Source organism: Orbicella franksi, chromosome 4 (genome assembly GCF_964199315.1).
Source record: "Orbicella franksi chromosome 4, jaOrbFran1.1, whole genome shotgun sequence".
NCBI classification, from domain to species: domain Eukaryota; kingdom Metazoa; phylum Cnidaria; class Anthozoa; order Scleractinia; family Merulinidae; genus Orbicella; species Orbicella franksi.
The window spans coordinates 25863365-25876275 of NC_138148.1; the positions used below are offsets into that span (position 1 = coordinate 25863365).

Sequence of the window (12911 nt, forward strand, 5' to 3'; positions counted from 1 at the left end):
TGGAATTTAACTTGTTAAAACTGTTTTGAATAAGGAGGCAGCGATTAACTTATATATTTCTTTATCTAAGCAATAACTTGGTGTGTTGCCACGACAATGTTGGTCTATCGTAAAACATGACGTATACTAATAATTCCCCGAAAAACTCATAATGCCATCACTGTTTATTACAGAGTGAAGAGTTCTAACCATTAAGTTTTTGTGTTTCTGCTGCAAAGGCTAGGCAGTGAGTTTTGAGGTGAGTGCTGAATTTTTTTCTTTGGAACGAAACTTTCTCCATGTGGATCAAAATACTTCATTTTTTAATACGAGAAAAAACACAACGATGCACAAGTTCTTTTACTACATTTTTGTACAATCGAAAAAAACGTTTTCCATGTAGATCAAAATATTTTACTTATTTGACGGGAAAAATGGAACAAGGCACAAGTTCTAATGCTGGATTTTTGTACGATCGAACAAACCACCGCAGCTGATCAAAAATATTTCATTTATGAGACGAGAAGAACAGATCGAGTCACAAGGTACATTCCTGCGTTTTTGTACGATCGAATAAACTTCTTCCATGTGGATAAAAAAATGTTTCATTTGTATGGCAAAAAAGTAGAACGAGACGCAAGTTATATTGCTGCGCTTTTGTACAATCGAATAAACGTTTTCCATGTAGATCAAAAGTATTTCATTTATTAGACAGGAAAAAACATAGAGCGAAGCACAAATTATATATATTAAATATATTTTTGTTCAATCAAATAAGCTTTTTCCATGTGGATCAAAATGTTTCATTTATTGGACGGGAAAGATAGAACGAGGCACAAGTCCTATTCCTGGATTTTTAGGGTAAAATATGGCTAAAAAATATGGCTAAAATATGGGGGAGTCACCAGTCCAACGGCTGTAGCGGCTCGCGATTCAATCAGCGATACCCTAATTCCTTAATTCGACAAAAACATAGTGAGAGACATGTTCTTTTACGGCATCTTTGAACAATCAAGTATATTCTCTCCATGTGAATAAAAAATAGCTGGGTTCACAAACTTCGTTACGTGAATAAATGACTTAAGCTTACAAAACACCAAAAACATTTCATTCAATACAATTGCCTTGCATCACATTGCATTAACCCTTCATAAGTATTCTGCTATTAATTTGGAGAGTAATTTAATGGTTAATGCTATGGTTTAACTCCAAAACACAGGAAAATGATTTCTGCTGGTGAAAAATGTACAATGCAGGATTACTACACAATATTTTTATCTATCGAGAAATGGAAGTACTGCTTTAAGCTCACGCTCTCTTACGGGGTGTTTTCTAATTACGTTTTCTCGCGCTAGGAGAGAATAGTTGAATTGACATATAGGAGACCCATGCGGCTTTCAATTTGGTTTGTTTAACAATTTAACATTTATTTTAAATTAGACTGTTTCAAAGTTGACATTGAGACCCCAAGGCGGTTAGTTTGATCTCTTTCTGGAGGGGGTTACAACACGCTATTTTAGAGGGAGGATGAGTTATACTAACGTCAAGCTTTTCATATATTGAGATGAACAATTAAAATACAGTTGTGGGTGAAAAATCAGTTACATAGAGACCAAATACCCCTTTTTTTTTTTTTGGCTTTAGCTGCAGGGTAAGTTTTTGCACAGTTTGACTTTGAAAGTTATTTCTGAAAGAAGGCCCTGCAAAAATTGAGTTCTGCTAGCACCCATTCGCTTCTATTTTGCTCAATCTTGCCAACCGTACTTTATGGCGGTGTTTCTATATTTCTTGTATGTTTTTTTCTGCGGTTTATATCCATCATTTAGGATCAGACTAGATTTCCTAGGATTTTTTTACGTTACACAAAAGTAATATTAATTATGGATCAATTGTTCTCTAGGAAATACTGATTAAGCAAATTTATCAAAAAGGGAGTTATCCTTTTCGCATCCCGAATAATGGATGTCGGTCTGTTCCCGAGGATCACAGAGATATCAAACTGCGCGTCCATACTAACCTCGAATTAGCAGTCCTGTCGGTCCCCTCTTCGACATATGCCTGCGCAAACGATTTTGTGAATTGCGCTGCATCTACCAACGTATTTGGCTCGTATGCAAGTTATGGAAAAAAATTCCGATTATACGTGCCTCCGATGCACTAATGTGAGAAAAATGTCTCAGGGGAATTAGCATTTCGCTCTAGCCACTGGCTGTCTTCAGTTTGACTACTTTTCTTTTGCTGTAAACTTAATCGCAATTCAAGGTTTGAACTTCGGACCAACATTTGGGCATGAGTATGATAATGCTGGCTTGCCGGCTCACTCTGAATATCGCTTGTAAGCAATAAAGGAGGCCGCAATTAACGGCTATTGTTGGTTGCTACTGTTATGTATTCGAGAAATATATCGTTTTCTCGAGAAATTCCTCAAGTGTCTCAAACTTTAAAGTCAAAATTATAAAGAAATTGACATTCCATACTCCAAACTCCAAACACCAAACTCAAGAATGGAAACTCGATTCTGGATTCTCAAAAATATGGAGGATCGAGAAACGAATTTCGAGTCGAAACCGTGAACTAGCACTTGGCTGGTACTGTATGATAAATTTACCTATTAGGAAATCCATCCATTCACAAAAGACCACGACCCTAACGAATATCACCTTTTTTCTTTGTCCAGGCTGTGCTAGTTTCCTCTGCGTGGTGCAAAGTGAAGATAGGCACATACAGGATGTGTCTTTTGTTCGTCATCAGCATGTCACTGATATTCCAGTTTACTCTGAGCCAGACCTGTGACACAGCAAACTGGTGGGGACGCCTGGACAAGGAAGGATGGTCTGTGTGCCCTACAACCAATACCTACCTCAAGGGATTCTGGAGAAATGATCCATCGGAAAGTAATGGTGTTTGGCGTCTGGAAGAAGGAAAGTGCTGTGCAGCAAGTGAACCCAGTTACACCAATCAACCTGCAACCTGTAGAAATGTAAACTGGTGGAGTACGCTGGATGGGTGGGTTATTAGAATACTTCGTTTTTTTAAAAAGAGCGTTAATGATGCAAGAGGAAAATTTGTAAGGGCATCGTTTAAACCTAACCTTTGATAGAATTTACCAAGATAACAACTGTTATGTTTGCAAAAATCTAATCATGACAACCTTATAAAAAGTATGGAATCGACGACTGTTCAAATCAAATCTGGAACGAGCACTCTCATTACGTGAGATTTTACATGTTGTTGACCTGCACCTGTGAATGTGTTTCTGATTTACTCCTCAATCTCTGTGTCTCAAAGATAACATACTATGACATTTTATTTCATTTTTAGGTTTAAGGTGCAAATGGTCTGAAAATTTAGAACGCTTATTCAATGTCTCAAAAGAGAAAATTTCGCATATAAATAATAAATGAGAGTAATGGAGATTGAAAAGAGAAAGCAAAGTTAATTTTGCAGTATATTGAAACTTGAAACATTCTAACAAACATATTAATGTTTTTTGGATTTCTTGAGATGATCTCTAGTGCACAACAATACTTGACAATTTTTTTACGCTTTTTGTTTCTAGATCTAATACGTGGGCACGTGCCCTTCAGGTTTCTACTTGGAAGGCATTTATATCAGTGCGCATTCAGACCCAAAGTTGTTATCATATCGAAGAGGCAAAATGCTGCCGTCCACAGAATCACCCAGATAGTTATGACGGCCGTTACGATGAAGATGTTACCATTTCGTTCGATCACAAGGGTTGGAGTCAATGTAAACAGGACGGATACTACATGGCTGGCTTCTATAAAAGCGGCTGCAATGAGCTTTACTGCATTGAAAAATTCAGATGCTGCAAGATGAAGAAAGGTAATCGGTTTCTTCACACAGCAGTCAGCTGTAAAATGATGGAACGCAGTCCAAACTATTTTTTTTCAAAATTGCTACTGTAGATCAATTAAGAGTAACGATGACAATCAACATTTCGTAAATGTGTTATTATACTACAGCAAATATGAGGAGAATCTATCGTGAAGAATAAGTCTGAAGAAATATTTCTGCCACGTCACTAAAAAAAGAAACATTTCTTTCTTGAGCTGGTGTCAATGGCGGATGGAGTGTCTGGGTAGACTGGGGGGACTGTAGCGCCACCTGCGGAGCTGGACAGCAGGAGCGCTCTCATACCTGTACCAATCCGCCTCCATCTAATGGTGGTGCACAGTGTTCAGGAGACGACAAAGAAAAAAGACCATGTAATAATGGTCCATGCCCTGGTAAATCGCTGAATGGTATTGATAGTTGTCTGCAAAAAGGTCCATTTGCTTTGGACTTCATAATAGACCGATTTCGATATATCAAAATTCAGCTTAAAACAATATATCTCAGCACGAGACTCTGGGGAATATACCTCAAAACTCTATAGTTATTGCCCGGAGCCTCGTGCTGAAGTCTATTGCCAAAGTTAGGCTGAATTTTAATATATCGAAACTGGTCTATTCGACGCTTACTCTCGTTCCTTCGAGTACATGAAAGCTCCCAGCTGGTGGTTTGTTTATAGACTCATGGAATAAGAGAAATGAGATCAAAATTCGCAAGAGCTATCAATGTCATTACATTGTATTGGCTAGAAGTGTAGTGGAAATACATTAATATTGAGAGAGATATTTTGTAATTTTGCTTATACAGAAAATAAATATACGTTAAGTTTCTCAAGCATCTTTGTATTGTTAGACATGATTTACAATACCGGTGCAATTGTGAGAACGCTAAGTGCAACACTTTTTAAAGTCACGTGGGTGCTTGAAAACATGAAAGGCCCTGTCGGTAGTCAAAAGCTTTCATATGCGTGTACACAAATGTTGGGTTGTTTGGAGTAACCAGCGTTACAGTCAGCGTACAATTGTGATTTGTCAGAGTAAATGGAGGTTGGAAAGCTAGAACTCTCTTTTTTGGCTGGAGCGTTCTGTTTGTGATATGGCGTCGCATCACCTGCTCAACGTTTTCATGTTTTACATAATTAAAAATTCATGCTAACTTTAGACGTTTATTTGTGTGATTTGCTGTAGTTAAGGGAGGCTGGAGCGACTTTGGAGACTGGGGAGAATGCAGCGCCACCTGTGGAGATGGAAAGCAACAGCGCTCACGCACCTCAGTGCACCAATCCCCCTCCGTCTAATGGTGGAGCACAATGCTCAGGGGACGACAAAGAAATGAGAACATGCAATAGTGGCCCATGCCCTGGTAAGTAGCTGAATGGTACTGACAGTTGTCTACAAAACGTTTCACCCATTTAGGAATCCATAGTCAGCCGTTTACTCTCGTTCCTGGGAGTATTCAAAAGCTCCCAGCAGGTGTTCTGTTTATAGACTCAAGGACTGAGAGAAGTGAAATCACAATTCCTAATAGTTATTAACATCATTTACATTGTAATGGCTATAAGTACAGTGATAATACATTCTGACGGAATTTTTAGCAATTTTGCTTTTACAGAAAAGAAACATACGTTAAGTTTCACAAATATCTAAGTATAATTTGGTTTACATGGTTTGCAATGCTCGTGCAATCGCGAGAACAACAAGTGCAACACTTTCCAAGTGTAGGTGCTTCAACACAAGAGAGACCCTATCGGTAATCAAATGTTTAAATGTGTGTGGACAAATGTCGGGTTGTTTCGCGTAACAAGCGTTACAGTCAGCTAGAATTCTAGTTTCTTACCGCGGCACTCTACTAATGACATATTGAAGCGTCGCATCACCTGATGCTCAGGATATTAAGGTTTAATACAATTAACAATTTGTGTAATTGATGTAGTTAACAGGGGCTGGGGCGACTTTAGAGACTGGGGAGACTGTAGTTCCACCTGTAGAGAAGGCAAGCAAGAGGGCTCGCGCACCTGCACCAATCACCCTCTGGTTTTGAGTACAAGAGTTACTCCTAAATTAGGACTGCATAAAAGGTCTACGATAAGATCAGAGTCAAAATGTGACTAAAATTTTCCTTGAGTTACTTACCAAATCTTTGGATAACTACATCATAGAGGAAACAGCAATTTTCCCGGAAAAACTTCCTATTTCATATCGGAACCGACAAGGCTATAGTTTACTGATGTCGCTTGCGCTTTCAGAATGCCATTAAATTGTAGCTTTCTTGATTTGATCAGAGTGTTGAAACTGTCTTTTGGTTGGCGCTGACCAAAAGACACGTGGGCTCTGGGAAAGAGATTGCCATGTTTTAAACCAAGGAACGTATGCGCCGTGAAACCGGAACTCCTAAAATCTTGGAGTCTAGAAATTGATTATTCCAGAGCTCCGTGTCTCGGCGCTCACCAAAAGACACGTGGGCTCTGGGAACGAGATTGTTCAGTTCCAAAAATCCAATCTTATCTATCTATAATGATTGCGAGACAATCGATAACGTGATTTACCTACATTCTCTTTAACTGAAGTAGTGAAAAAAGTGAAGAAAACTTATATCGAGGACCTGACTTTGATATCTTGGACTTTGGCAGATCATTTTGCCTTTGTATTACTAATGCTGATGCTTTACAAGTAGCTTTCACCACTTTAGGTGTCTTTGCAAACTAGACCTTGATTTAACGTTTTATGTTTGGTGTAGTAAATGGAGGATGGAGCGACTTTGGAGAATGGAGCGAGTGCAGTGTGACTTGTGGAGGAGGCATCAGGAATCGTGCACGAACCTGTACCGATCCCCCTCAAACGTACGGAGGCATGGATTGCGTTGGAGACAACAAGGAGGAGTAGGCGTGCAACACTAAGGCTTGTAAAGTGGAAAAAGGTAAGTAACAATTACTACGTTAGTATAAGTGTAACGATTCCACAACGTTTTGGCCGGTTTTCGTGTGACGACGTCATTTTTCAAATTATAAATTACCAATCCTTCTGAAGTTTTAGTTTCATCAGATACAAGAACCTCGAAGACCTTGGCGTTTTAAAACATTTAAGCTCGGCAGGGTACTCCGTTTTCAAATAGAAGGCGTTTTAATTTCCAAGTTTATGCGTTGCGTGACATTAAGACGGCGACGAGTTATCGCTTGTCTTTGCTAACTGAACAGTTCTTTCACTAGAAGAAGTATTAACTTCAATGTTCTAGAGTAATAACTTTTTTTTCAGTAGCAAAAACTCAATGACAGGTGTTTTACGTCACATACGGTCGCGATATTAGTGCCCATCTGGATGGGCACCAATATAGCGAGTGCAAAGGAGTGCAAACGCGTACCCGCGCTTGCTCCAACCCACCACCAATCAAAAAGTAGACAGAAATGCGAGAAAGCAACAAAACAGAACAAGAAATGAAACCTTGAACCCTGTCATACAAAGTTCTATAGTTTGGATAAAATACTAATCCCAATAACGCGCGAATAGTGGCAAGGATTGCGTTGGAGACAACCTGGAGGTTGAACACTGCAACCATAAGCCTTGTAAAGGGGAAAAAGGTGGCTAAAGGAAATACATTTACATTTATGGTCTCGAATAGAACTATTAATAAATAGCTCAAAGATAAATTCTTTAGTCAAACTAAAAAGCGGAGACCTATTAAATGTGGCACGAATCCGTTTGGTATCCATCATTCAGAAAATGAGCCTGTTAGAAAGGACTGGAAGGCGAAAACCAAAAAGAGAGATTATTACTACGCCGTTAAAAAGTATTCTTTTTTATGTTTCAACCGAAAAACGCGCTCCGAGTTGTGTGCAACACCATGGCTACGAAACAATTGATGATTACAATGATGATGACGACGATGATGGTAGCGATGGAATGTGGAAGTGATGATGCTGACGTTTATGGTGACATAATGTTTATGATTCTGTTGATGATGATGATGATGATGATGGTGGTGATGATGATGATGAAGGTGATAATGATGGTGATGATGATGACGATAATGACGATGATAACGATGATGACAATGATGACGATGATGGTGATGATAATGATGATGGTTACGTTACTTTGCTAACGGAAAATCGAAGGGCTCCCGCTAGTAAAGAGATTCTTACTGAGCAGTTAACGGTTTTATGGAAAATTATTCTCTTGTTTTCTGCTGTTTTGTGTCAAGTTCGCTTATCTTTTATCTCAGTCCATGCTCAAGAGAAAGGGAGGCAAGTTAGCTAATGTCAGCATTATATCACTTAACTTCCTATCATTCGTTAAATTGACATTGATCAACGTATCCTAATAAAGTAATACACAGGTTAACCGATCGACTAATTTGTTTTAATGCCATTTTAGTTAATGGAGGATTTACTCAATGGTCGGAGTATTCGGCGTGCAGCACGACCTGTGGTAGAGGAGTGCAAACGCGTACCCGCACCTGCACCAACCCACCCCCCTCGGGAGGCGGAAAGGGATGCGGGAGAGTGACACAACAGAATAAGAAATGTAATCTTAAACCATGCAAAGGTACGGAGATTATCAATTTTAATTCAGTTCAAATAAGCTAAACACAATATAAATTTTCCAATCTGTCTAAATGGAGAAAACCAGAAGGAGGAACGTTTAATAAATATAAAGAATCTGCCTCCCAATAGGCTGATACGAGTCACGTGTGGCGTCAAATCAAGTAATATTCCTAATTCAATATCTATCGAAGGTTAAAACTCTTAAAACGAGCAAAAAATGAGCAGATTCCTCTTTATATAAGGGCTATTACAACGCAGTACTTAACTCATGAATTGAGCAGCAAGGAGGGAGTTTCACTTTGTTCCCAGAATATGTAAATTGCCACTAACTTCCCTAATTTTTTTACCTCGATATCCATTATCTCAGACTCAGGCTCTCACAAATACGGGGAAATGACGTTCACCCATCTTTTATCTTAGTCATTACTCAAGGGAAAGGGAGGCAAGATTGGCAGTATCATCATTATATCACTTTACTTTCTGGCTCTGGTTAAATGGACAGTGACCAGCGAACCCTATAAGGTAATAGACAGGTTTTCTGAACGCCTTTTTTTATTTTATACCATTTAGTAAATGGAGGATTTACTCAATGGTCGGAGTACTCGGAGTGTAGCGTGACCTGTGGTAAAGGAGTGCAAACGCGTACCCGTACCTGCACCAACCCACCCCCCACAGGAGGTGGAAAAAATGGCGGAAAAATAACACGACAGACCAAAAACTGTAACCTTGGAATGAGCGAAGGTATGGAGATTATCAGTTTTGATCCTACTGACACGGGAAAAATGGAACATAGAAACAACAGCTTTTCTGGCTTAGTATACTCCGAAACAAGTGCAGTGATATCCGGAATAATATTTCTCAAGCTGAAACTCAATTCATCAAGTTTAAACAAAGGAAACTATCTTAATTAGAATAATTTTAAAGGATTTTATTTTTCCGTTTTCTCCTTAATTTTAGTTTCGATTGAGAAGATTATCAAACACTCAAGTCAGTGTTTGACCACACTTGCAAACACCTCGACAAAGCCGTCAAAAATACTGCGCTACGCGTTGCATTTCAACTCTCTTCTCGGCTTTTGGAAATGTGGTCAAACAAGGTCTTTCGTGTATTACATATTACGTAGATGGGCTCCTGCGAAGACAAAGGCTATTGTACTCTCTTTTCATATTTTACCTTTCCATTGTGTTTTCTCTGTAATCACGCGGATTTGTACGTGCAAACTAATCCAAGGCACAAAAATTGTAGATAAACCCTGCCGGTTGGATTTAAACGTCGATAAGCGCCTCAACTGAAATTTAATTATTGCTGCAGCGCAAAAGTGAGATGACGGGAACTTTTGTAACAGTTATGCATTGAAAGCAAAAGCCTCGGCAGAGAGATTTGCCGCTAGTAGAATGTAGAGACTCGATCTTACCCAAATCTTCTCTGCTCAGTATTATTCTCAGAGCCTGCTTAATACAGACACCCGGATGATAAAGAACCTTTTGCGAGTCCTTTTGGTATCCGAATAAGCCAGGCTCTACAGTAATAAAGCGCACACTAGGATGTTTTTAAATCGCACCTACCTACAACGACTCATCACTTACTCCAGCTAATGGCATGTTATTTTTTTGGTCTAATATTAAATGGGATTTTATGGCTGTTTCAACAGGACTGTAGGGGAAAACAGAATCCTTCGAAACGCGAGCAGGTATTTATTTTATTAATTTTCCTTGTGTATTCGTAGACATTTCCCATGATTTACATGCAATAACCCTCATGTTGGGTCGTACATTTTGTTTTTGGAGAGGTTTGTTGTTTACAAACATCTTTCGAGTAAAACATTTACCAAGATTTTCCAGAGCCGGCATACCGGTGGGGCTTGGGGTTAGCGCATAAAGTATCGCGCATACTGTATCTATCTCAGGAGCATTCATACCATAATATTAAAATTTGGTTGGTGTGTAACGCACAGGCATGCGCAAATCATAATATTCAAAAAATTGTAACGCACCATTTTCAACGAAGTTTTCTTCTTAAATTTAGCAAGCTTCGTTTTCTTATGTAAGTTACAGTACTGTCGACAGTGACAACAGGGTGATCAGCACTCAGCTAATTGCAGGATTAAACTGGAGATAATTTAGATTAAACTCTTATCTCCTTCCACCGATTCGTTACACTAAACATTCGTTACACTAAACAGCTTTAATGTGACCTGTTATTCTTGCAGATCTTCGGTTAGCAGATCAAGCTGAAAACAATGGGATTTACTTACTACATATGTGCATGAGGACTGGGTAATCACAGTTTCCTCTTAAGGAAGTTGGGTTCGTGTATTATTGTTAATCAGGTGTATCTTCGTATGTTGGTGTGGGAGAAATAAAGCAAGCTTAAAATGAAGGAAATGTGTGATGATTGATTGTTATCTAATTGCTGTGTTTCTCTTTGAGACGCCAGTTTGTCTTCTTTTTTAAGTGACAACGGAACTGCAAGATATGTTTGATTAACAAATACAGAAGCCTCGACTACACATTCAACTAGTATTTTAAAACCAAACTATATTTCTTAAACGAGGACAAGTGCTGTAAGCGTGCATCTGTACTCAATTAAAGCACGCTAAAATAAGCCAATCCCAATCCTTACTAGAACAGTTCAAATAATTTGATTAGCTAATGAGACAGCAGCTGTCAATCACAAACTTAACTTCAGCTGAACTTTCGGTTTCAAGTGGCTTTCGGGAGAAAAACGATCGCTTCAAAGTTGGTTTTTAAGATTAATTTAAAAATGAGGATCTAAAAGTTTCTTGTCCAGTGGAATCCAGCCGCATTTTGGCTCGTGAACACGTGCACTTTTTCAATGAAAATTAAGAAACAAAGAGCTCAGAGCTTGCGGACGAAAATGTGAAATTCTGAGCTGAATTTGAAAAGAGCTACAGTTATTTATGGCTTCTAGCAAGATTGCCCGAACTCTTATAACAGCCAAACAAGTCTACCGAAATGTATGTCCCAATTATCGTTCGATTACAAGCCTATGAATGCTATATATAGCTATTTTTAAGTTTTTCAATCATTAAAATTATTACGCTGCCACTCAGCTTCTCTTTGTAAACATTTTTTTACAATTGAACACACTCCGCGCGGAAACATGTCACTTTTTGGAGACAATAAAAAACGACGCATGTATTTCAGTTCCTTTAATTGCTTGCTTAGTTTTTAATGTCTTTATCGGAAAAGTAAACGTGAATCCCAGGCGGGTAGGATATAATTCATCTTACTTGTCGTTCGTTATGCACTAGGCATCAATTAAAGTTCATGTAATAATTTAATCACAGCCGACGCAGAATTACTTATACAATTCTTAACGTAGGCTTCATAAACTTTGTATTCGATGCCGTATCGAGTTTTATCACCACATGGTTAACAAAATTTGTTTGAAAATGACGAAGAAGACTCTGACTGAAACTATTACAAATTTCAATTTAGTAGCATCAACTCTCATCCGTACGAGATATTTACCTTTTTCACGCCAAAGAAGAAGAGGCCAACAAAAAATAAAACTAATTAAGCGGCTTTTATCGAATTGTTTAACATTCATTATTCCATGAGCCTACTATTTGTTTGTTATAAGTCATGCGAATTAGTCCATCGACTTGAAAATAAGAAGTGCAGATACGAAGTTCACAGTTTTTACGTCAGATTATGTAATTGAAGTCAAAACTATTAAGCCTATATATGAAGGGCTGAGCTGTACGAGTTTGTGCGAAATCTCTTTTCATGTTTTCGGTCTGTTGCCATGAAAACGCTGTTCAATTACAAAAGATATGTCGCATTTATTAAAAACCAACTCCCTGTAGGGAAAAAAGGATAGACCCCGAGGCACGTTTTAAATCGTTACAATGCAGAGAAAATTATAAGCGTTTAATTTGTTATTCTTCTCTGTTTTTACAAGCAAAAAAGTTTTCTGAAAAGGTGAGTGTTGAAACCATTGCTTGGTTATGGCAATTTTGTACATTATAGGTTTTGTTCATCGACGTTAAGAATTAAAAAAAAATAACATTTTTTAAAAGACCAATTTATCAAGCTAGTCACAACTTTCAGGTGCAAAAATTTGTGTCGTTATTATCAGTTGTTGATGATGGACACTGCTTGAAAATTAATTAAATGTCATTGTATCTTGACGCAGAAATGGTGGGTACTGAGTTCACCACAAGCTTTGTTCTTTGTATCGGGACTCGGCTGTACCTGAAAAACGATAAAACATTCGGAAACCGCTAAAAAAATTAATCAAGTTGGTTTTATCAAAGCTTATTGTTTTTTTAGAGTTGCCCCTTCACACAAACTCTGCTTTGATATTCTTTTCATGATTTTCAATTTGTCGACCGTATCAAATGTTTTGTAAGCTTTCCATTAAATAATGCGAAAGCAGTCAGGTAGTTTTGAATGGACCACATGCATGAACTATTAAGGAAATACCTTGTGTTCACTTATTGCAGCTTTTGCCATTTTAAACAAGCAACATTTTTACCTTGTTGTCTTTTGATGAAAATTTCTCTTAAACG

The 12911-nt window shown here is 38.2% G+C and overlaps 1 pseudogene across 1 annotated transcript; it reads left to right on the top strand.

Annotated features, from left to right (window-relative positions):
- The first annotated feature begins 2291 nt into the window (after positions 1-2291).
- On the top strand, positions 2292-10615 carry LOC145485161 (coadhesin-like; annotated as a pseudogene). The gene is made up of 8 exons (XR_014049152.1): positions 2292-2985; positions 3539-3825; positions 4053-4229; positions 6571-6750; positions 8205-8375; positions 8945-9115; positions 10026-10064; positions 10584-10615. The product of XR_014049152.1 is annotated as a coadhesin-like (transcript).
- The last annotated feature ends 2296 nt before the right edge of the window (positions 10616-12911 follow it).